The following is a 25,045-nucleotide window of genomic DNA, read 5'->3' on the forward strand; positions in this document are numbered from 1 at the left end:
TATTCAAAGTGTAGAAGGATAAAATTTGCCAGTCAAGAATATATTATCTGACAAAGTTATTCTTCAGATATGAAGGAGAAATAAAGGCTTTCCAAGACAAGCAAAAGCTGAGGGAGTTCATCACCACTGCATTGCAAGAAATGCTTAAAGGAGTTCTCAAAGCTGAAATGAGAAGATAGTAATCAACATGAAAACACAGGAAAGTACACAGCACACTAATATAGATAAAAATGTATTTTAACCACTCAACTATAGTATAAAGTTTAAAGGAAAACAGTAGTAAAAATAACTATAGTGCTATAAATTTTTAATGAATAAACAACATAAAAAGAGGTAAATTATGACATCAGTAATATAAAAGGGAAAAAGTAAAGGTTGGGCCCTTTATAGGTGACCAAAAAATAGTTGCCATCAGCCTAAAATGAACTGTGCTATCTATATAAGGTGTGTTACATAAGCCCCATAGTAAACACAAAGCAAAAACCTAGAGCAGATTCACAAAAGACAAAGAAGGGGGAAACAGACCATACCAACATGGAAAATAACCACTTTACAAAGGTAGGCAGAAACAGAAAAGGCAACAATGGAAATTTAAAAAAACCCAGAAACTAATTAATTAGATGGTAGTCCTTAATATCAATAATTACTCTAAATGTATATGGATTAAATTTAGCAACCAAAGGCACAGAGTAGATGATGGATTAAAAAAACAACAACTATTGGCTGCCTACAAGAGGCTTGCTTGGACCTTAAGGACACATATAGAATCAAAGTAAAGGGATGGAAAAAGGTATTCCATGCAAATGAAAACCAAAAGGAAGAAGTGTTAGCTATACTGATATCACACAAAATAGACCTTAAGTCAAAAATGTTAACAAGCAACAAGGAAGGTCATTATATAATGATAAACAGATCAGTCCATTAAGAAGATAAAACAATCATAAAAATATATACACCTAGGGGCGCCTGGGTGGCGCAGTCGGTTGAGCGTCCGACTTCAGCCAGGTCACGATCTCACGGTCCGTGAGTTCGAGCCCCGCGTCGGGCTCTGGGCTGATGGCTCAGAGCCTGGAGCCTGTTTCCAATTCTGTGTCTCCCTCTCTCTCTGTCCCTCCCCCGTTCATGCTCTGTCTCTCTCTGTCCCAAAAATAAATAAACGTTGAAAAAAAAATTAAAAAAAAATATATATATATACACCTAAAATCAGAGCATATAAATATACTAAGCAAATACTAATAGATATGAAAGGAGAAATAGACAATACAATAATAGCAGAGGACTTCAATACCCCAGCTTCAACAGTGGATAGATCATCCAAGCAGATCATCAACAAGGAAGAGATAGACTTGAACAAACATTAGACCAAATGGACCTAACAGACATCTATAGAACATTCCATCTAACAGCAGCAGAATACAGGGCTCATAATTAAACCCCTGCATATATGGTCAGCTAATATTTGATAAGGGAGCCAAGAACATACATCCAATGGGGAAAAGATGGTCTCTTGAACAAAAGGTGTTGAGAAAACTGGGTAACCACATGCAGAAAAATGATACTGGACCCGTCTCTTACACCACTAACAAACATTAACTCCAAATGGAAAAAAGACTTAAACATAAGACCTGGTCATAAAACTCCTAGGAAAAAAACAGGGAAGAAGCTCCTCCACGTTAGCAACAAAAGCAACAAAACAACAAAAAAAAACAACAAAAGCAAAAATCAACAAATAGGATTGCATCAAATTAAAAACCTTCTATACTGTAAAAAAACAATTAACAACAACAAAAAGCCCCTACAGAATGAGAGACAATATTTACAAGTCATGTATCGGATAAGGGGTTAATGTACCAGGGTGCCAGGGTGGCTCATTTGGGTGAGCGTCCGACTTCAGCTCAGGTCGTAATCTTGCAGTTTGTGAGTTCAAGCCCCACATTGGGCTCAGTACTGTCACCACAGAGCCTGCTCTGCATCCTCTGTCCCCCTCTCTTTCTGTCCTTCCCCTGCTTGCACTCTCCCAAAAAAATAAATTAAAAAAATAAAATAAATGCACAAAGAACTCAGACAATGCAATAACAACAAAAAATGCAATTAAAAAATGGACAGAGAATTAAATAGACACTTTTCAAAAAAAAAGACATTCACATGGCCAACGTGTATATGAGAAGGTGCTCGACATCACTAATCATAAGGGAAATAAATGCATTAAGACCACAATCATCTTTCACCGCACACCTGTAAGAATAGTTATCATAAAGAAGACAAGAGGTAACAAGTGTTGGTGAAGATGTGGAGAAAAGGGAGCCCTTGTGTACTGTCAGTGGAAATGTAAACTGGTCCAGCCACTGTGGAATACAGCCTGAAGGTCCTTCAAAAAGTTAAAAATAGCATTACCATATAATCTAGCATTCTGGGTATACAGCCAAAAGAAATGAAAACCTGTTATCGAAGAGATATATGCATTTCCATGTTTGTTATGGTGCTGTTTACAATAGCCAAGATATGGACACAACCTAGGTTCCCATCAATGAGATGAATGGATAAAGAAACTGCAGTATATATATACTGCAGAATACTATGCACCTGTGAGAAAAAAGGAAATTCTGCAGTTTTTGATAACATGGAATGATCTTGAAGATGTTGTGCTAAGAGAGATAAGTCACACAGAGAAAGACAAATCCTGTATGATATCCTTTTCATGTGGAATACAAAATAAAATAAAATAAAATAAAATAAAATAAAATAAAATAGTGGAATGGTGGTTGCCAAAGGCTGGGGAATAGAGGAATGGGAGAGACATTGATTAACGGTACATGCTTGCAACTAGTAGATAAATAAGTCCTGGAGAACTAATACACAGCACAGAGGTTACAAACAACAAAATAGTATTATTAACATTAAACATACCAAGAGACTAAATCTTAATTGTTCTCACCACTAGAAGGAATGATAATAATATAATAGGATAGAAGTGCTAGCTAACAGTGCAATGGCAATCATATTGCAATATAAATGGATCAAACCAATGGGCTGTACACCTTAAACTTATACTGTATTATGTGTCATTTATATCTCAATTTTTAAGTAAATGAATGAATAGATGGATGAATGCAACCTGGTATCCCAGAACAGAAAAAAAGGATATTAGTGGAAAAACTAGTAAAGTTTGAGTAAATGCTATAGTTTAGTTAATTTTATTATATCAATATTTTATTAATTTAATTTAAAAATATTTTAATGTTTTTATTTATTTTTGAGAGAGAGAGAGCACAAGCAGGAGAGGGCAGAGAGAGAGGGAGATATAGAATCAGAAGCAGGCTCCAGACTCTGAGCTGTCAGCACAGAGCCCACTGTGGGACTTGAACTCGTGAACTGCGAGATCATGACGTGAGCCGAAGTCGGATTCCTCTTCTTAACCAACTGAGCCACCCAGGCGCCCCTATTTCTTAACTTTAATAAATGGATAGTGGTTTTGAAGCATGTTAATGTCAGAACAAGCTGGGATAGGGTAGATAGGAACTCTCTGTACTATCTCTGTAACTCTTGTAAAACTAAATTTATTTCAAGATAAAAAGTTAAAAAACAAAAATCCAGACTTGGCAGCAGTGTCCATTTAGGGGGAGTCTAGTGGGAGGAGCAAAGAGGCTTGCCTGATTTGGGGTTCATGAAATCTTGGCTTTCTAGCAGTGCATATATAATGTTAATGTCTTCTGCGTGGCATTTTTGATTTTGTGAAAGGATTTCAGATCCTTAAACTCATCTAACCTTCTCCATCAAGAAGAAGGATAGACAAGGAAGGTTCTTACTATGTAGGGGACTGAAATGAGCTTCTCCCAGAACTTTAAGATAAAATGAGTAATCTCACATTTAATGCTTGGGATTCAGCATCTGTAGGGACCAAGGTGTAGACTCCGATGGAAACTGATCTGGAAGAAGACTCTGACATCATTAATTAACACACCAAGGAAAGAATCTGACAGAACTGGTAGCCAAGTCCAGAAAATGAATACCAAAACACTATGAATTTGTCAGCATGTTTGCAGGAGGATTCAGGAGAAAGGAGGCCCTTAGCTGTTTGCAAGCCCAAATGGTAGGTACAGAGGAATTATCTCTCAGCCCTGCCAGGCTCTTGAACCCTCATACCTATGGAGACTCCTAGCAAAAACTGATGCACTCTTCTCTGGGATTGTATTACAGAGCACTCATTGCTTAAAGGCAGCAAATCCCACTTGCCTCTTGAAGACAATAAGCTCTATAGTGAAAAGACCAGAGGGTGACTCCTTGATATCCATTTCCCCTTCTCTTGGTAATCGCCCTAAGTAGGAAAACCCACTTTTCTATTTAATATATAATATTCTCTAACAAAGTATCAGGTTACATAATTTTTCTTTATTTTTTTATTGAAGTAAAATTAACATACAATGTTATATTAGTTTCAGATGTACATCATAATGATTTGACTTGGGGACATAATTTTATTTCATCCAACATGTACTGAATATCTACAATATGCCAGGCACAAGCTAGGTGCAAGTAACAATACAACCACGAGGATCACACATAGTCCAATGTGGAAATAGCACATCATACAGATTTAATCTGATACAAGTGTTGATAGTGTTTTATTTGAGATATGAACAAGTGCTTTGAGATACAGAAGAGAGAGGGATTCCTTCTTTTGAAGGGAGAAGTGGAAAGAGTTGAAGGCTCATTCAATCTGAGCCTTAAAATCTAAGAGAGAAGATGAAGAAGGACATTTTGGGGAAAGTTTCCATATGTGAAATGGCACAGCAATAAAAACAGAGTGGGCCTGCCTTAGTTGTAACTCACAGTTCCAGGAAATGGGAAGCCAGTGATGTCTTGTTCCCAATTTTAGGGGAGCTTTTCTGCTCTGAGATTCAGTCTTGAGGTGCTCCTAAAACACCTCTGAGTTCTACTCACATACCCTCCTCTTGGATTCCCCCAGTGTGTGCATACGCTGCTAATTTAGGATTTTACTGTTTCCAGTAGTACACTGTGCCCAGAAACGTTTCTTTTGCTGGCCTAGTGCGTGGGGCCCAGTCCACCCCTGGGTGCTCACACACCATCCTGGCCTTTTCTGTCCTTTGGCCTTGACCAGGACAGCCCAGTCCATCCTGTTTTTGGGGGTTCCATCAGGGGAATGGCTACAGTCCAATACTCTTTTCTCCCAGAAGTATCTTCCTTGTGTACTCCAGCTGATACGGTCTCATGAACATGAACTCAAACACACTGGGTAAGGGAAGAGTGATATTGCTGTGGTATCTGAGCTGCAGATACTGTGAGTGGCCACGTGCACATATTTATCTCCGCTGCTGGGCTATATACAACTTGGAAAAGAAACATGGGATTCACTTTGTTTATGGTGAAAATAAATCTCCATTGAATAAATGAATTTAAGGATGGATAAATAAATAAGATAACCCTGTGAACATCCTTCTAGATAGAAATGTTTAGTAACATGAAAAAGTTCCCTGGTAGATGATTCTCTTCAGTCAAGGGTTCTGGATCCCAGGAAGGCACCCGTGAAAGCTGCTATCAGGCACCTTGATCTTAGGTTCTCCCTTACCCTGGCTGAGGAATACCTGATCTCAGAGCTAGACTTTGAAAAAGTAATGGGGCACCTGGGTGGCTCAGTCAGTTAAGCGCTGGCCTTCAGTCATGTCATAACCTCATAGTTTGTGGGTTTGAGCCCTGCATGGGACTCTGTGCTAACGGCTCAGAGCCTGGAGCCTGCTTCAGATTCTGTGTCTCCCTCTCTCTCTGCCCCTACCCCACTTTCTCTCTGTCTCTCTGTGTCTCTCTCTCTTTCCCTTTCTCTCTCTCTCTCAAAAATAAATAACACATTAAAAAAAAGAGTAAGAACTTCTCTCTTAAACTGAATGGGAGCAAGACTATATGGAATACTTTGAGAGACTAGGACAGAGCAAGTGTCTGGGAGAGGGAGTGAGAAGAGGGAAGGAAGAAGTTTGTAGGAAGACGGAAGAGGGAACCTCTCCATCACCTGCCCTGGGGTCCTTCCTAACTGAAAATTCCACCCTGGAGCCTGCAACATTTTCTGCAGGGTTCTTGGCTGTGCTTCCCTGACCAGGAATGGTTAGTTACAAGAAAGACTTGAAGCCTGTGTCTCTGAGGTCAATGGTTGCTATGGCTGCTGCAACCACAAGTTCATATGGGCAGCTGCCATATGGGCAGCTCATTTCTGCTCCTGAGTCCCATTAGAGCCTGACTCTGGATAAGAGGCTATTTACAGCAAATGATTCATTTAGAACCAAGCAATGGCGGCTTCTGCCATTGTCTGACAGACCAGCCCCAGGGCAGCCCAGAATCACAGGGATTATTTAATCAGTACAATCCATTAGGGCTGTCAATAGGAGGGGACAGTAAATATTGTGGAAAGCAGTTAAGGGATGTGGCTTGACTTCATCTTCAGCATCAGCCCTAGGACAGGGAGGAGTCACCTGGGGGACAGTGATAGAAGATAAGGAGGGAGGGGCAGGGCAATGCAGATCTGGGTGGCCCACATGCCTGCCCCTCAGGAGCTTCTAATAGGCTGACTCTCAACCTTGAACCTCATTGGAATCTCCTGGGACTTTACAAAATCCTGATACTCAGGTTCCATCACCTCCTCCAGACTCTGATTAAATTGGTCTGGCTTGTGGCCTGGGTTTTAGGGTTAGGAAGCTTTCTCTTCCTCCAGGAGGAGGCTGAAAGAGAATGGAAGGATTTTATCATTTCATAGTGGAGAGCTGGAAGGACGTCTACAGGGCACAGCTTCTCCGGTGAAGCAATGGGCCAAGAAGGAAAGGCCACCTGCCTGGATTAAGATTATTACAAATAGAGGACCATAACTTTTATCTCATGAATTTCCAGACCAATTGATTTTCTCATTTACCATCCTTCTTCCACTTATAGTCATGTGGCCTTAGGCAAGTCTCATTTTCCTCACCTGTAAAATGGGTGTTCTCACCTTTTCTACTTATTTCCTGTTATCACCATGAAGATCAGAGTTCATGAAGATGTTATAAGTCTAGGAGAAGAAGGTAAGGAAATAGCAGAGATGTGTCTTAAGGTTTGGGACCTGAGAAGAGGTTGTCTAAATGACAGTGGTGGCGAAGAAGTTGATAAAAAACAGATTTTCAAAAACCCTCCATGCTGTATTTTCTTGCCCAAGGGACTACTGTGCAGTTTGGTCAGAGTGTCATGAGGTCCCAGGTCTGGCTACCTCTCCCTAGATGGGGTCAAATCCTGCCTCATTTGTTCCCTAAGGAGCCAGTGGTCAGGAATCTTCTACTGCTTTACCTCTGCCCCAGAGGCCACCTAGTCCAGAGCTGGTACATCTCTGGTTAATGGTCAATAATCATTACTGGATGGATGAGTGCATGGAATTAGAAACACATATGGAATCCTGACTAAAAGGAAGGAGAGTTATAGGAATAATAATGAGAAGGAGTGTGGAAGTAAAAACTCGATTTTTGCCTTGGAGGAGAGATGAACATTTTTTTTTTTTTAATTTTTATATTTGAGAGCAAGAGCATGAGCAAGGGAAGGCAGAGAGAGGGGGACAGAGTATCCAAGTGGTTTCTGTGCTGACAGCAGCAAGCCTGATGTGGGGCTTGAACTCAGAAACTGCAAGATCATCATCTGAGCCTAAATTGGATGCTCAACCCACTGAGCCACCCAGGTACCCCAGAGAGGAGCATTTTTTTTTTTTAATTATTTAAATTTTTTTTTTCAACGTTTTTTATTTATTTTTGGGACAGAGAGAGACAGAGCATGAACGGGGGAGGGGCAGAGAGAGAGGGAGACACAGAATCGGAAACAGGCTCCAGGCTCCGAGCCATCAGCCCAGAGCCTGACGCGGGGCTCAAACTCACGGACCGCGAGATCGTGACCTGGCTGAAGTCGGACGCTTAACCGACTGCGCCACCCAGGCGCCCCCAGAGAGGAGCATTTTTATGTCTCTGGGGGAGGAGCAAGAAAGTGTGCTGTCAGAGAAAAGTGGAGTAATTAAAAATGCAAATCCCTTGAGCCCTTTGAAATGAAAAATCCCATTGAAGAGATAAAACATTTGACTCCTAAGAATTCTGGTTCCTAGTTAGCTTCCTTTTTTTTTCTATCAGTTTTTGAACTTCTGTACTATATAGCAAATATCTCTTTATCCATGTGTGTGTAAACGGTGAGCTCAATGAGCAGAGGGAAATAGATCTTAACCATTATTGTATCCCATTGCTGAATACAAAATAAAGGCTCCATAATTAATGAATAAAGTATCTGTTAATTTTCTTTCTAGGTGACGTGGATACCCGGGAAAAGCATGCTCGTTCAAAAAGTGGGTAAGACAGAGCAATGAATAAAAGAGGGAACGATGCAGGTAGAGGAGCGTGTCGATGCCAAAAGAAAAATTACCAGTTTCGTGATTTGAAGAGAAAGAGAAGGAACAAACACAATCTGTTTTTCTTTTCTCCCTCATCGTCCTTATCTACATACTGGCATATTTAATAGTGCTATAATCAAATCATCTACATAATTGGATATTTTGTTTTTCAGAATGCTATTTTGAACACCTCCTTACCTGTCTGATATTCTTCATAGTTATTTTTTTCTGTTAACTGCACAATATTCCATCCAGTTAATGTACTACAACTTACCTGTTTGTACTTTTTCTATTGTTGGACATTTAGGTGAATGCATCTCTGCTATTATAGAAAATGCCACAATGAAGAGCATCACATCTAGGGATTGCCCTCCTCATCAATCAGCTCCTTCACCTAAATTACAATGAATGAAAATTACTGGGTCAAAGGGTGTGAACAGTTTTATGGTTCTTAATATATACCCTCAAGTTCCTGTTTTATATCAGCTGTCAGAAAGGGATGAGCACATCAATTTATTGCACACTCTGCCAGTATTACTGTTACATCTTCTTTGCCAAGTTAATAGATGGAAAAATATATCTTATTGTTTGAGTTTTGTTATGGCCTGAATATTTTCCCACTTGCTCACTATCAGCATTTCATTCTGTTCAGGTCATTTGCCATTAAGGGGGCATTTATGATACTTATATATGTTAGAGTAAACTTTTATATTTTATACATAATAATCCCTTTCCCTAACACTTAACACAAATATTTTTCCTGCCGTTTTTAATTTCACTGTGATTAATTGGTTCTTGTACAAAAGTTATGTATTGACCTTTCCCTTTATGAGTTCTTTCAAAAATTCACGTTTAGACACTGTATCTAAATGAACATATAAAAAACTTTCAATGTTACTTTGTAAAACATATGACCATTAAGTTATTTAATACATTTGTAATTTTTAAATATACATTTTGAATATAACTTGATATTTCCCCAAACTGGTAATCAAGTGGCAGTTTAGAGTCTATATGTGAGAGACTTGGGGAGCAATCTTGTTCAGAGGGAGGACAGGCTTCTTGTTCTGAAGCTGTCTTGCGGCATTACAGCAAGTATATTGTTTTTCAAGTTATTATTCAAGTATAACTAACATATAGTGTTATATTAGTTTCAGTTATGCAATATGATTCAACAATTCTATACATTTCTCAGTGCTCATGAAGATAAATGTACTCTTTAATCCCTTTTATCTATTTCAACAACCCCCCCAACTCCCTCCCCCTCTGATAGCCCCTAGTTTGTTCTCTATATTTATTTAAGAGTCTGGTGTTTTTTTTTTATGTTGCTGTTGTTTGTGTGTTTCTTTCTTTCTTTGTTCATTTGTTTTGTTTCTTAAATTCCACACGTGAGTGAAATCCTGTGATATTTGTCTTACTCAGACTGACTTATTTCACTTAGGATTATACCCTCCAAATCTATCCATGTTGTTGCAAATGGCAAAATTTCATGGTTTTTATGGCTGAATAATAGTCCATTGTGTATATATACCTCATCTTCTTTATCCATTCACCTATCGATGGACACGTGGGTTGCTTCCCTATCTTGGCTATTGTAAATAATGCTTCAGTAAATACAGAGGTGCATGTATCTTTTCGAATTAGTGTTTTCATATCCTTTGGGTAAACACCCCGTAGTGGAATTACTGGATTATATGGTATTTCTATTTTTAATTTTTTTAGAAACTTCCATACAATTTTCCACAATGGCTGCATCATTTTGCATTCCCCCCAATAGTGGGAAAGTTTCTTTTTCTCCCTGTTATTTCTTGTGTTTTTTATTTTAGCCATTCTGACAGGTGTAAAGTGGTATCTCATTATGGTTTCAGTTTGCATTTCCCAATGATCAGTGATGTTGAGCATCTTTTTCATGTGTCTGTTGGCCATCTGGATGTCTTTGGAAAATTTTCTGTTTAGGTCCTCTGCCCAATTTTAATTGGATTATTTGTGGTTTTGGTGTTGAGTTGTAGAAGTTCTTTTTGTATGTTTGATATTAGCACCTTGTCAGATATATCATTTGTAAACATCTTCTCCCTTTGGGTTGTCATTTTGTTTTCTTGATGGTTTCTTTCACTGTGCAAAAGCTTTTTATTGTGATGTAGTCCCAATAGTTTAATTTTGCTTTTGTTTCCCTTGCAGAGAGACATATCTAGAAAAATGTTTCCATGGCCAGTATCAAAGAAATTACTACTGCGGCACCTGGGTGGCTCAGTAGATTAAGCATCTGACTCTTGGTTTCAGCTCAGGTCATGATCTCCCAGTTTGTGAGTTCGAGGCCCGCATCGGGCTCTGTGCTGACAGAGCTTGAGATTCTCTGTCTCCCTCTCTCTTTGCCCCTCCCCAACTCACACATGCACTCTCTCTCACTCTCTCTCTCTCTCAAAAATAAACATTTTTTTAAAAAGGAAATTTTTTTATTATTTACTCTTTTTTAATTTACATTCAAGTTAGTTAGCATATAGTATAATAATGATTTCAGGAGTAGAATCCAGTGATTCATCCCCTACATATAACACCCAGTGCTCATCCCAACAAGTGTCCTCCTTAATGCCCCTTGCCCATTTAGCCCATCCACCAACCCACAACCCCTCCAACGACCCTCAGTTTGTTCTCTGTATTTAAGAGTCTCTTATGTTTTGTCCCCCCTTCCTGTTTTTATATTATTTTTGCTTCCCTTCCCTTATGTTCATCTGTTTTGTATCTTAAATTCCACAAATGAGTGAAGTCATATGATATTTGTCTTTCTCTGACAAATCCACATTATTGCAAATGGCAAGATTTCATTCTTCTTGATTGCTGAGTAATACTCCATTGTGTGTGTGTGTGTGTGTGTGTATATATATATATATATATATATATATATATATATATATACCACATCTTCTTTATCCATTCATCTGTCGATAGACATTTAGGCTCTTTCCATACTTTGGCTATTGTCAATAGCACTGCTATAAACATTGGGGTGCATGTGCCCCTTCAAAGCAGTACACCCACATCCTTTGGATAAATACCTAGTAGTACAATTGTTGGGTCGAAGGGTATTTCTATTTTTAATTTTTTGAGGAACCTCCATACTGTTTTCCAGAGTGGCTGCACCAGTTTGCATTCCCACTAGCAGTGCAAGAGAGTTCCTCTTTCTCCGCATCCTCACCAACATCTGTCATTGCTTGAGTTGTTAATTTTAGCCATTTCTGACAGGTGTGAGGTGGTATCTCACTGTGGTTTTGATTTATATTTCCCTGATGATGAGTGATGTGGAGCGTTTTTTCATGTGTCCATTAGCCATCTGAGTGTCTTCTTTGGAAAATGTCTATTCATGCCTTTTTCCCATTTCTTCACTGGATTATTTGTTTTTTGGGTGTTGACTTTGATAAGTTCTTTATAGATTTTGGATACTAACCCTTTATCTGATATGTCATTTGCAAATATCTTCTCCCATTCTGTCGGTTGCCTTTTAGTTTTGCTGATTGTTTCCTTCACTGTGTAGAAGTTTTTTTTATCTCGGTGAGGTCCCAATAGTTCATTTTTGCGTTTCCCTTGCCTCCAAAGACATGTTGAGTAAGAAGTTGCGGCAGCCGAGGTCAAAGAGGTTTTTGCCTGCTTTCTCCTCTAAGATTTCTGTGGCTTCCTGTCTTACATTTCAGTCTTTCATCCATTTTGAGTTTATTTTTGTATATGGTGTAAGAAGGTGATCCAGGTTCATTCTTGTGCATGTTTCTGTCCAGTTTTCCCAGCACCACTTGCTAAAAAGACTGTCTTCATTCCATTGGATATTCTTTCCTGCTTTGCCAAAGATTAGTTGGCCATATGTTTGTGGGTCAATTTCTGAGTTCTCTATTCTGTTCCATTGATCTAAGTGTCTGTTTTTGTGTCAGTACCATACTGTCTTGATGATTACAGCTTTGTAATACAGCTTGAAGTCTGGAATTGTGATGCCTCCAGCTCTGGTTTTCTTTTTGAGGATTGCTTTGGTTATTCGGGATCTTTTCTGGCTCCATACAAATTTTAGGATTGTTTGTTCTAGCTCTGTGAAGAATGCTGGTGTTATTTTGATAGAGATTGTATTGAATCTGTAGATTGCTTTGCTTAGTATTGACATTTTAACAATATTTGTTCTTCTAATCCATGAGCATGGAATATTTTTCCATTTTTTGTGTCTTCTTTGATTTCTTTCATACACTTTCTATAGTTTTCAATGTATAGATTTTTCACCTCTTTGGTTAGGTTTATTCCTAGGTATTTTATGGTTTTTGGTGCAGTTGTAAATGGGATCGATTCCTTGATTTCTCTTTCTGTTGCTTTATTATTGGTGTATAGAAATGCAACCAATTTCTGTGCATTGATTTTATATCCTACAACTTTGCTGAATTCCTGGATCAGTTTTAGCAGGTTTTTGGTGGAATCTTTTGGGTTTTCCATGTAGAGTATCATGTTGTCTGTGAAGAGTGAAAGTTTGACTTCCTCCTTGCCAGTTTGGATGCCTTTTATTTCTCTGTGTTGTCTGATTGCTGATGCTGGGACTTCCAATATCATGTTGAATAACAGTGGCAAGAGTGGACATCCCTGATGTGTTTCTGACCTTGGGGAGAAAGCTCTCAGTTTTTCCCCATTGAGGATGATATTAGTGGTGGGTCTTTCATATATGGCTTTTTATGATCTTGAGGTATGATCCTTCTATCCCTACTTTCTATCCCCTTTCTATCCCATCCTTTCTTTTTATCAACAAAGGATGCTGTATTTTGTCAAATGCTTTCTCTGCATCTATTGAGAGGATCATGTGGTTCTTGTCCTTTCTTTAATTAATGTGGTGTATCACATTGATTGATTTGCATATATTGAACCAGCCCTGCATCCCAGGTATAAATCTCACTTGCCATGGTGAATAATTCTTTAATGTATTGTTGGATCTGGTTCACTGGTATCTTGTTGAGGATTTTTGCATCCCTGTTCATCAGGGAAATTGGTCTATAGTTCTCCTTTTTAGTGGGGTCTTTGTCTGGTTTTGGAATCAAGGTAATGCTGGCCTCATAGAATGAGTTTGGAAGTTTTCCATTTTTTTTTTTTTTTTTAAAACAGCTTCAAAATAATAGGTGCTAACTCTTCTTAAAATATTTGATAAAATTCCCCTGGAAAGCCATTGGCCCTGGACTCTTGTTTTTTGGGAGATTTTGATTACTATTTCAATTTCTTTATTGGTTATGGGTCTGTTCAAATTTTCTATTTCTTGTTTCAGTTTTGGTAGTTTATATATTTCTACGAATTTGTCCATTTCTTCCCGATTGCCCAATTTATTGGCATATAATTGCTCATAATATTCTCTTATTATTGTTTGTATTTCTGCAGTGTTCATTCTTTATTTCTTTCATTGATCTCTTTCATTCTTGATTTTACTTATTTGGGTCCTTTCCTTTTTCTTTTTGATCACACTGGCTAGGGGTTTATCAATTTTGTTAATTCTTTCATTAAAAAAAAGAAATTACTACCTATATGTTCTTCTAGGAATTTCATGGTTTCAGGTTTCACACGTAGGTCTTCAATCCATTTTTAGTTTATTTTGTGTATGATGAAAAAAAAGTGGTCCCATTTCATTCTTTTGCATGTAGCTAGTTTTCCCAACACCATTTGTTGAAGAGATTGTCTTTTTTCCCACTGCATATTCTTGCCTCCTTTGTCACAGATTAATTGACCACCAGAGTATGGGTTTATTTCTGGGCTCTCTATTCTGTTGATCCATGTGTCTATTTTTTTTAAGTTTATTTATTTACTTAGAGCATGTGTGTGCACATGCACATACACAAGAGTTGGGGAGGGGCAGACAGAGAGGGAGACAGAGAATCCTAAGCAGGCTTATCACTGTTAGCATAGACCCTGATGTGGGGCTCTATCTGACAAACCTGTTAAGATCATGACCTGAGCTGAAATCAAGAGTTGGAGGCTCAGGCACCCCCCATGTGTCTATTTTTGTGCCAGTGCCATACTGTTTTGATTACTACAACTTTGTAGTATATCTTGAAACCTGGGATTGTGTTACCTCCAGCTTTGTTTTTCTTTTTCAAGATTGCTTTGGCTTTTTGGGGTCTTTTGTGGTTCTATACAAATTTTAGGATTATTTGTTCTGTGAAAAATACTGTTGATATTTTGAGTGGGATTGCATTAAATCTTTAGATTGCTTTGGGCAGTATGGACATTTTAACAATATTGGTTCTCCCAGTCCATTAGCATGGAATATCTTTCCGTTTGTTTCATCTTCATTTCCTGTCATCAAATGTTTTATAGCTTTCAGAGTACAGACCTTTCACCTCCTTAATTAAGTTTATTCCTAGGTATTTTATTCTTTTTGGTGCAATTGTAAATGAACTGACAGCCTTATGGGTTTTCCCTTGTATGTAACTGTTTTCTTTTCTCTTGTTGCTTTTAAAATTCTCTCTTTGTCACTACTTTTTGTCATTTCAATGATTATGTCCCTTGGTGTGGACTTCCTTGAGTTGATTTTGTTGAGGGCCTTCTGTGCCTTCTGGATCTGGATATCTGTTTCCTTCCCCAGATTAGGGAAGTTTTCAGCATTATTCCTTCAGATAAATTTTCTGACCCTTTTCCTCTCTCTTCTCCTTCTGGCCACAAATCAGAGTCTCCTCATGATCCTCTCCTCAGGTTCAATTAATTTGCTAGTGTGGCTGACAGAATTCAGGGAAACATATTTACCAGTTTATTAAAAAAGATGGTAAAGGGTGCAGATGAACAGCCAGATGAAAAGATATGTGTAGGGCATAGGGCAAGGAAACAACAATGGCCTCCCCTGAGGCAGTTGTCATGCTAGACAATGCTGATTCTCCTCAGAACCCAATTCCACATCCCCTCTTTGCTTGCAGACCTCTAACTAGACACAGGTCCCAGCAGGACTCTAAAGGTAAGGTAAAAAGTGTGACCCATGAGGAGGTGCACTAAACTCCAAAAGAACTATCTGAGTTTTCTAATTTATACAAGCAGAAATCTGGGGAATGTGTGTGGTATTAAGAATACAAGGTAAGGGCAGAAGGAGCATAAAATTGGAGCAGGCTAAATTTATTGATACGGGCTCACTAAGCAGAAATTCTGCACTAAACGTTGCAGTTCAGGTAGTTTTTTTTTTTTTTTTTTTTAAGTCTCTAATAATTTGTTTAGTTGGCTGAAACGTAAACCAGAAGATGGTCTATCATGAGTGAGCTGGAAATATTTTACCTCCCTTGCTTTAATGGTAGAGTAAGGGATTCCCGAAGTATAAGGAGATTGGAATGTTTGAGGGAATTGGTCATTTAAGACCTACCCACTCACAGTGGGAGGGTCCAGATGATGTAACTTTCACCAACACTGTGAGAAATTAATTCATGAGGGGAGCCCTAGCATCCTTGAAGAGCTTTGTGGTCACTCTTTTCTGTAGGCCAGATGTTTACAGTGGGAACGGCAGCCACTCAATTGGGAAACCGAAATACAGCAGGAGTAATTGGATCCCAGGGTGGCAGGAGCCAAGTGATGGCACTCACAACCAAAAGCAAGGTCATGTGGTTACCATAACAGACAACAGGGTCAAAGCAGCAATCAAAGTATTCTGACTTACGCAGACCTACGGCATTGCCTAGTTTATCAGAGGATTCCTAAAAGTGAGATAGTTAGGAAACCTACTAAATTCTTACTTGATCTGTATAATCAGAGAAGTTTTAGATCAAGTTAACACAAATCTAACTTAAATAATGAAAACAGAGAGTCATGGACCCGCAATCAGCTCTCAGAGTTGAGACAGTTTAAAGACCAAGAAACTCCTTTGAATGAAGGTCATTGAGAAAGGACCATAGTATACCATCAAAAATTTATACCGCTAATCTTTTTCCCTGTGGTCCTCAAAGAGACCTACAGGTTTTTACCAGCATAACTGTACACTGAAGAAAAGGAAATAATCTGATCTTTTAGAGACTACTGGATGCTGACTCCAAACTGACACTAACTCCAGGGGACCTGGAACATCACTGTGGCCATGAAGTCAGAATATATGCTTGTGTAGGTCAGGTGATCAATGGAGTTTTAGCTTGGGTCCATTTCACTGTGGGTCCAGTGGGTCTCCGAACCCATTCTGTGATTATTTCCCCATTTCCAGAATTTATCATTGGCATAGACCTACTGAGAACTTGCAAAATCCTCACATTTGTTTCCCGAACTGTGGAGTAAGGGCTTCTGTGATGGAAGAGGCCAACTGAAAGTCATCAGAACGGCCTCTACCTAGGAAAATAGTGAATTGAATGCAATACTGCATCTTTGGAGGAATCATAGAGATTAGTGCCACCGTCAAGGACTTGAAAGATACAAGATTGGTGATTGTCACACATCCCTATTTAATTTTCCTATTTGAACTGTTCAGAAGAAAGATGGATCTTGGAGACTGACAGTGGATTGTGGTAAACTTGACCAGCTGGTGACTCCGACTGCTCTTGCTGCACTGTCTTTTCATGCTCTCAGACATCGGCACTCCTGGTTCTTGGGCCTGTGGACTCAGACTTAAAACATCGGCTCCCCAGTTCCTCAGGACTTCAGACCTGGACTAAATTATACCACCAGCTTTCCTGGTTCTCCAGTTTTCAGAGAGCAGATCATGAGTCTTCTCAGCCTCCATCATCATGTAAGTCAATTCCTATAATACATCTGCTCTTATAATTACACATCTGTACATTTTTACCTCTATCTCTAAATCGAAATCCTACAGGTCCTGTTTCCTTGGAGAACTCTGACTAATGAGTTTACTAATTCAACATTTGGAAACCTACACTAAGATAATTATCTCAAACATAGAGAACCAGTGTGAAGGAAGATGTTCATTATACTATCTGTATAGCTTTACCGCAGGGAAATTTGGGAAGTTTGATTGTAAACTTAATCGTATGATTGTGTTATAAAGATGTCAACACAGAGGCACCTGGGTGGCTCAGAAGGTTAAGCCTCTGACTCTAGGTTTCAGCTCAGGTCTTGGTCTCATGGTTTGTGGGTTTGAGCCCCGCCTCTGGCTCCACACTGACAGTATAGAGCCTGCCTGGGATTCTGTCTCCCTCCCTCTGTCTCTCTCTCTCTGCCTCTCCTCTGCTTGTACTCTCTCTCCCTCTCAAACGTAAATAGGGGCACCTGTGTGGCTCAGTTGGCTAAGCATCCAACTCTTGATTTCCACTCAGGTCATGATCTCACAGTTTGTGAGATGGAGCCCTGCATCGGGCTTCACGCTCAACAGTGTGGAGCCTGCTTGGAATTCTCTCTCCCTCTCTCTTTCTCTGTCCCTTCCCTGCTCACACTTTCTCTCTCTCTCACAGAATAAATAAACATTTAAATAAAATAAGTAAATAAACTTTAAAATGAATGAATGAATAAATAAATAAAAATAAAGATATCAACACATAAATACGATGTCCCCAAACTAAAACTTTAGACCTTATGTTCTGTGAATTGTTAAATTCAGACATTCCCAATTTGTCTCGACTTAAAAATTAACATTTTGCAGTTTCACCATAAACTTTTTATTAAAATATATTAGCAAATAGTCTTCTCTATTTTCTGCCATATTTGCTAACACATCTGGTTCCCTAGGACAACAGATGTGTTCCAAAGAAAACATAGGTCTTTCAGAACCAGACTGATTGTAATGAAAGACAAAATGTCACAAGATAAATTGCCCAAAGATACATGTGGGATATGTGGGGGAGACTTTCAGTTTTGCAGTAGAAAATTATGTGTTTACTCACTTATTTCAAAGTAAATCATAAAATTTCCTAAATAATTAAGTAGATTAAAAGAGACATTTTGCACCAGCAGAAAATGTCTCCACTCAGTTTATTCTGTGTTTATAAATCTGCTTAACCAAATAAATACATTTTGCTTAAATTGGAACTCAAAAATCTGTGAAATGACTTCGGATTGGAGAGCCTCATATTATCAGCCCTGAGTTAAACTCACTGTCACTCAGTTGAGGCAGCCTGAGCAAATGGACAGAGGACAGGAACCAGCACACTGCTTTCATGTTCCTGCCACCAACTGCATATGTGACCTTGAGTGAATCTGTCCACTCGGGGCCTCAGCTTCTACATGTGTAAAATGTAGCTTGAATTGGATTGAATGCTTCTTAATGCTCCTTCCAGTTCTGAAATTTTCTAGAGTTGCTGTAAGCTTTGTGCCATGTAGACCCTATACTACTTTCCGATAGCAGGTCACTCTCTGCCTTCCCAAAATGTTGCCAAGGGATGCAAGGATACGTCACTGTGGCGTGAGGCATAATCAAGAAACTTCCTGCTCTATCTCCCAGATAGGATGAATGAGAGACACTCAAACAAGGCCGTAAAGGAGGAAGGAGCACTATGCTCTTCAGACCAGTGTCAGTAGGGCTTATTCCTGCTTCTCTGAAACAGACCTGCCTTTGTGTCTGGGCCTTTGCTTCTCTGAGAACAAGTTCAGTGCAGATGGTACGATGCCTTGCTGTAGGTAAATGCTTCCCAAGTCTTTGCCTGATGAACCAACCTAGAGACAAAACATGTCTTCTGTTGGAGCCTGAAAAATGGCTTGCATCGCTCTACCCAGAGGGCCCTCTAGGGAGGAGTCTTGACAGAAGAGACTTTCCCAGCTGCCAATCATCTATCATGGATTTAGGGCCCATGGTGCCCTAACCATGTGTAAGGATATTGGGATTCAGGAGAATAAAATAGGAATCCTACCTTCCAAAAATCAAAGGATTAATGAAAAAGAGAAGGTACTGAGAGGTGAAAGCTGATCAGAATGATAAGGAGTATAAAGGCTAGAGTAGCTCAGATGTGTAGGTCACTGTGGTCCAGAGTATTTCAAGACTCCTCAGTGAAGGTAGTCTGGAGTAGGCCTGGGGTGGGATGATTTGGGATAGGCAGAAAGTAAGAAGCCAAGTATTCCTATGTGAAGTCTTACTGGCCCTCCATCTCCTGTAGGCCCAGAAAATTGCCCATTCCCTCTGTCATACTCAAAATGCTGGTCTTCAAACCCCAGACAAATAAACCTTCTGTCTCACCAGCCACCTACAAATGTCTCTTCTGAAGAACAGAAGATTTTTCTGGAAGAAAATGAGCTGAATAGGATGGCCCAAGATGCAGTGTGATGGACCAGGTTGGTCACTGAGAAGTAGACATGTTCCACACATGACATGGAAGAATTAGGTTATGTTCTATAATGATTAAAATTAGTTTTGGCTCAAAGGCAAAAGCCTTATGACTCTCCTCTTGTGTCCACTGGGAGCACAGATTTATAAAATCTGGAAGAGAGGGGCCAGGCAAACCCACTGCAGAAGCAGGCCAGTGCTGTAAGGTTTCTTATCTTTACTGTCATTGTCAAAGAATTAGGGCTCCCAAAGCGTGTTTTCTAGATAACTGAAGTTAATCCTTCAGATTCCAGCAGTTTTTTCTTTGTGTTGTAGAAACTTAGCCAAATCTTCCAATAATACGTTACACATTTCCTCTGCACTTTTTTTTTTTTTAATTTTTTTTTTTTAACGTTTATTTATTTTTGAGACAGAGAGAGACAGAGCATGAGCAGGGGAGGGTCAGAGAGAGAGGGAGACACAGAATCTGAAACATGCTCCAGGCTCTGAGCTGTCAGCACAGAGCCCGACGCGGGGCTTGAACTCACGGACCGTGAGATCATGACCTGAGCTGAAGTCGGCCGCTTAACCGACTGAGCCACCCAGGCGCCCCTCCTCTGCACTTTTAAGAATGTTCTTAAAATGACGAATCTTCTTTGGTGAGCATCTTCAATTTCATCTGCTGTTTACTTTGTTTCTTAGAAGTTACTGTTTTTAGGGGCACCTCAGTGGCTCAGTCAGTTAAGCGTCCGACTTCATCTCAGGTCAAGATCTCATGGTTTGTGAGGTTGAGCCCCGCATCGGGCTCTGAACTGACAGCTTGGAGCCTGGAGCCTGTTTCTGATTCTGTGTCATCCCCTCTCTGCCCCTCCCCTGCTTGTGCTCTCTCTATGTCTCTCAAAAAATAAATAAATGTAAAAAAAAAAAAATTTTTTTTTAAAAGAAGTTACTGTTTTTAGAGACACAATATAAGAATCTTTATCAAAGCATTTGCAAAGCAAAAGTAAGAAGGCTTCAAATTGGGGCTGAAGTGGCTCTGAGTGATATTCATAAACTTTAAAGAATGGATTTTTGTTATATCTGTTTTCCTTTTCCTTTCTACCTGCCACTCAGTGTCCCACAGAAGACCAGTAGCTTGAGGAGAATTTCAGTAAAACTTGCTTTTGGTCATTATTCTAGGGAAGTTAAGTCCCTGGGAATAAGCTAGTTCTATGCCCCAGACTTCAATTTCTGACCGCCCCCCCAACACTGATCACATTTCCTGTGATATATATGCTTATAGAACTGTTCTTTACTTCAGAAAACTGTTTGTAATGGTGTGTCTATTTGTGATTATTTGACTAATGTTTGCATCTTCTAAAAGACTGTAAATCCCAGGAAGGTGGGGCCCATGACTGGTTTTGTTCACCATTACATCCCTAGAAACTAACCTAGTAAGTGCCGAATAATTTTGTGATGAATGACAGAAGGAACATGTGGCAAGTCCAGAGCCCCGATTTCTGGTTGTGTTGGTGCTGTCTTGTGTGATCTTGGATAGAGCATTATACATCCTCTGAGTCTCAGATACCACATTTGGAAGAGGGTCTTTAACAAATGGTCATAAAGGGTTCATCCACTCTAAACTTCTAATCTTTTTAAATACAAGAAAGGATAGAAGATGTCAAGATTAGAGGATAATCCAGTATGGAGCTGGAGGAGAGGCAGTGACAGGGGTGGCCTGGTGAGTATCCCTAGAACATGGCAGAAATGACTCTTTGGAGAAATGTGATCTCTCTGTGGCCATCTGGCCTTTGGGAAAATTATGAAGGGAAAAAGTTTCTCATTCCTGTTCCTACCTCCCACTTTGTCATCAAAATGATCGTTTGGGTGCTCTACTTCCCATGGTCAGGACTAGGGTGAGACAACAGAAGCATTTACTTTGGAAGCAAAATTTAAGGAAGCACCAAAAAGCTCAGTAATCAAGAAAATATTTTAATGTAACACTTCAAAATCTAAATTAGTGCAAAAATCCATGATGAACAAGATATCAAAATTTGGAGGCACCTGCTGGTTCAGTCAGTAGAGCATGTGACTCTTGATCTCAGGTTCATGAGTTTCAGCCCAACATTGGGCATAGAACTTACATTAAAAAAAGAAAACAAGACCCCATGTCGGGCTCTGTGCTGACAGCTCAGAGCCTGGAGCCTGCTTCTGATTCTGTGTCTTCCTCTCTCTGTGTTCACACTCTGTCTCTCTGTCTCTCTCTCTCAAAAATAAACATTAAAAAAAAATTTTTTTTAAGATATCAGGGGTGCCTTGGTGGCTCAGTTGGTTAAGTGTTGGAGTCTTGATCTTGGCTCAGGTCATGATCTCACAGTTTGTGGGACTGAGCCCCACATAGGACTCTGTACTGATGATGTAGAGACTGCTTGGGATTCTCTCTCTCCCTCTTTCTCTGCCCCTCCCCCATGCTCGCTCTCTCTCTCTCTCTCTCTCTCTCTCAAAATAAATAAATAAACTTTAAAAAAAAGATATCAAGATTTTAAAAGTCATGATCAGTATTGTGTTTTTCTTTTGCCTCAGGTTCCAATATGGCTCACCTCAACACTTCCTCTGATTCTCATTTCCTGTCATTCTGATGAAACACAGGTGTGAGTGCACATAATGGAATGTGCAAGAGAAATACATTTGTGTTGGCTGCAACACTGTCCACTGGGGGGAATGTCAGGTGAGCACCCAGGGCTCAGGCCAGAGTTACAGCCATCCAAGAACTAGCAGGAAACCATTCATCTGCCCCTGCCCCTCAGAATGAGCCCTTGGAGGGACTGTTCCCAAAGGCCAAGAAAGAGGCTCTTGTACCAGCACAGCAATACTGTCCTCTCTTGAGACTGTTGCTGTTCTGTACACACAAATGTCAGAGCCGTATACAGGGTTTTCACATTTCCCCAGGTATCCATTCCACTCTGCAGACTGTAGACGGGATCCTGGCCATGAAGCAGTAAAATCCTTTACTTCCTGTCCCGCCAAACATCCCTGTCATAATAAAATCCACAGACAAACTTTACTGATCATTTTCTATCACTCTAGGAGCAAATGCGGGGAGAGGGAACAAAGTGAGCTATTTTTCTTAGCTGAGCAGTGAGAAAACATGATAAGTGGTGACAAGAAAAGATCTGTGTTCTGAGGGACATTTAATGATTCGTGAGGACCACCCCCTCTACCACCACTATCCCCCAAGGGGTGGTGTGGGTGAAGGAGGAGGCAGCTCATTAGTGCTGTTAGTCTGTCAGACTGCTGTCAGGACTGCAGTGACTATGGGGGCGGGGCGGGGGGGGGGGGAGAATGCCAAAGAAGGGACAGTTCTTACTTTAAACGAATGGAAAGGTATTGTTGAAATGAAGATCAATACTTTATTGTAAAAAATGATGGGAAGGGACCATTCTTTAACTGAATACCAATACTGCCTAATAGTCGTGGCCAGCCCAGACCCTGCAAACCTGATGATGTTGGGGAAAGCAGGCAGGGCTGACGTCCAATGATCCTGCAGTGCCACTGCTCCTGGTGCCTTGGCATACCTGTACCCCATCTGCAGTCCCAACATCCATATTTAGTCATCTTCATTGGCCTTTGGTAAGACATTGAGGACTAAATTTAACGATGATCTCTTATTTTATCCATTTTACTAGAAGATTCTTTTTTTTTTTTTTAATGTTTATTTTTGAGAGAGAGAGACAGAGCATGAATGGGGAAAGGGCAGAAAGAGAGGGAGACACAGAATCTGAAGCAGGCTCCAGGATCCAGGCTCTGAGCTGTCAGCACAGATCCTGATGTGTGGCTCAAACCTATGAACTGTGAGATCATGACCTGAGCCAAAATTGGATGCTTAACTGACTGAGCCACCCAGGTGCCCCAGAAGATTCTTAATTAATAAGAATTTTAAGGAATCATGGGGCACCTAGACACTCAGCTTGAGTGTCTGATTCTTGATATTGGCTCAGGTCATGATCTAGTGAGCATGAGATCAAGCCCCTTGTCATGCTCCAAGCTGACAGCACAGAGCCTGCTTGGGATTCTCTCTTTACCTCTCTATTCACCCTTACCCTGCTCATGATTGCTCTCAAAATAAATAAATAAACATTACAAAATAATTGTAAGGAATCTCTAAAGATAATAATATATCAGGCATTTGTAATAGACATTTGGTAGATATTCTGTGGCTGGAGATCCTATGAAGCACCTTGTTTTAATAGGTAGATATTCCACACCTGGAGATCCTGTGCAATACATCTTCCAAATCTGGGGATATCCACATACCAAATGGTGAGCTCAAAACAGTTGAACAGCCAAACTCTAAGGTTACCTAACTGGCTGGCTTCATCTCTACTGTATTTGCATTAGAAATACAGAAATGAGAAACTGAAAATATTCTCAGATGATAGAGCTTGCTTCATATATGGGGACCTGTCCTCTTGATATTCTCTCATTGGAATATTTTTCCCCAGATTTCTCTCAGCCTTGCCTCCTGTGGTAAGCAGAATAATTATCCCTCCACCCCATATGTCCACTTCTTAATGCCTACAATCTGTGAATATGTTAGATTTCATGGCAAGGGGAAATAAAGTTGCAGGTGGAATTAAGGTTGCTAAACAGGTGATTCTGTGATGGAGAGATTACCTGTATTATCTATATAGGCCCAATGTAATCAACAAAGGTCTTTATAAGTAGAAGAGGAAAGCAGAAAAGATAGATCCAGTGTGAGAAGGACAGTCTGATGTTGCCAGCTTTGAAGATGGAGGAATGGGGACACAAATCAAGGAATGTAGACAGCTGGAAAAGGCAAAAAAACTGATTCTCTCTTAGAACCTGTAGAAGGAATGCAGCCATAGCAACACCTAGCATTTAGCCTAGGAAGACCTATTTTGGACTTCTGAGCTCAAAAACTGTATGATAATAAGTTTCTGTGTGTGTGTGTGTGTGTGTGTTTTAAGCCACTGTTTGTGGTAGTTTTGACAGCAGCAATAGAAAACTAATACATCTCCTTATCATTTCATCTAAGTTCAAATGTCATCTTCTTAAAGAGACATTTCTTAATATCTCACACCTGCTAAGGTATCTCACTACACACTTATTTTCATTTGATTATAATTATCTAAAGTTTGTTTTGTTTTGTTTTGTTTTGTTTTTTTGAGAGGGAGACAGAGACAGAGCACCAGCAGGAGAGGGGCAGAGAGAGAGGGAGACACAGAATCCGAAGCAGGATCCAGGCTCTGAGCTGTCAGCACAGAGCTCGATTGCGGGGCTCGAACTCACAACTGTGAGATTATTATGACCTGAGCCTAAGTGGGCCCTTAACGACTGAGCCACCCAGGCACCTCTGATTATAATTATCTAAAATTATTTTCTGTTTATTCCTCTTCCTTTTCACAAGAATGTAAATTCTAGGAGGGTGAAGACTTTGTTGCTCTTTTCACCTATGTATCTCCATTGCTTAAGATACCACTACATGATAGACATCCAATAAA

At 39.8% G+C, this 25,045-nt stretch overlaps 1 long non-coding RNA gene across 1 annotated transcript in view; it reads left to right on the forward strand.

Moving 5' to 3' along the window:
* LOC125935648 (uncharacterized) overlaps positions 1–8,987 on the forward strand; it is a 68,278-nt gene extending 59,291 nt beyond the window's left edge. Inside the window, exons 3-4 of the long non-coding RNA XR_007461735.1 lie at positions 8,312–8,354; positions 8,703–8,987. This is a non-coding gene — a long non-coding RNA (uncharacterized LOC125935648). The remainder of the gene's footprint in view (positions 1–8,311; positions 8,355–8,702) is intronic.
* Positions 8,988–25,045: the final 16,058 nt, after the last annotated feature.

The sequence above is a fragment of the Panthera uncia genome, chromosome D1 (assembly GCF_023721935.1).
Source record: "Panthera uncia isolate 11264 chromosome D1, Puncia_PCG_1.0, whole genome shotgun sequence".
NCBI lineage: Eukaryota > Metazoa > Chordata > Mammalia > Carnivora > Felidae > Panthera > Panthera uncia.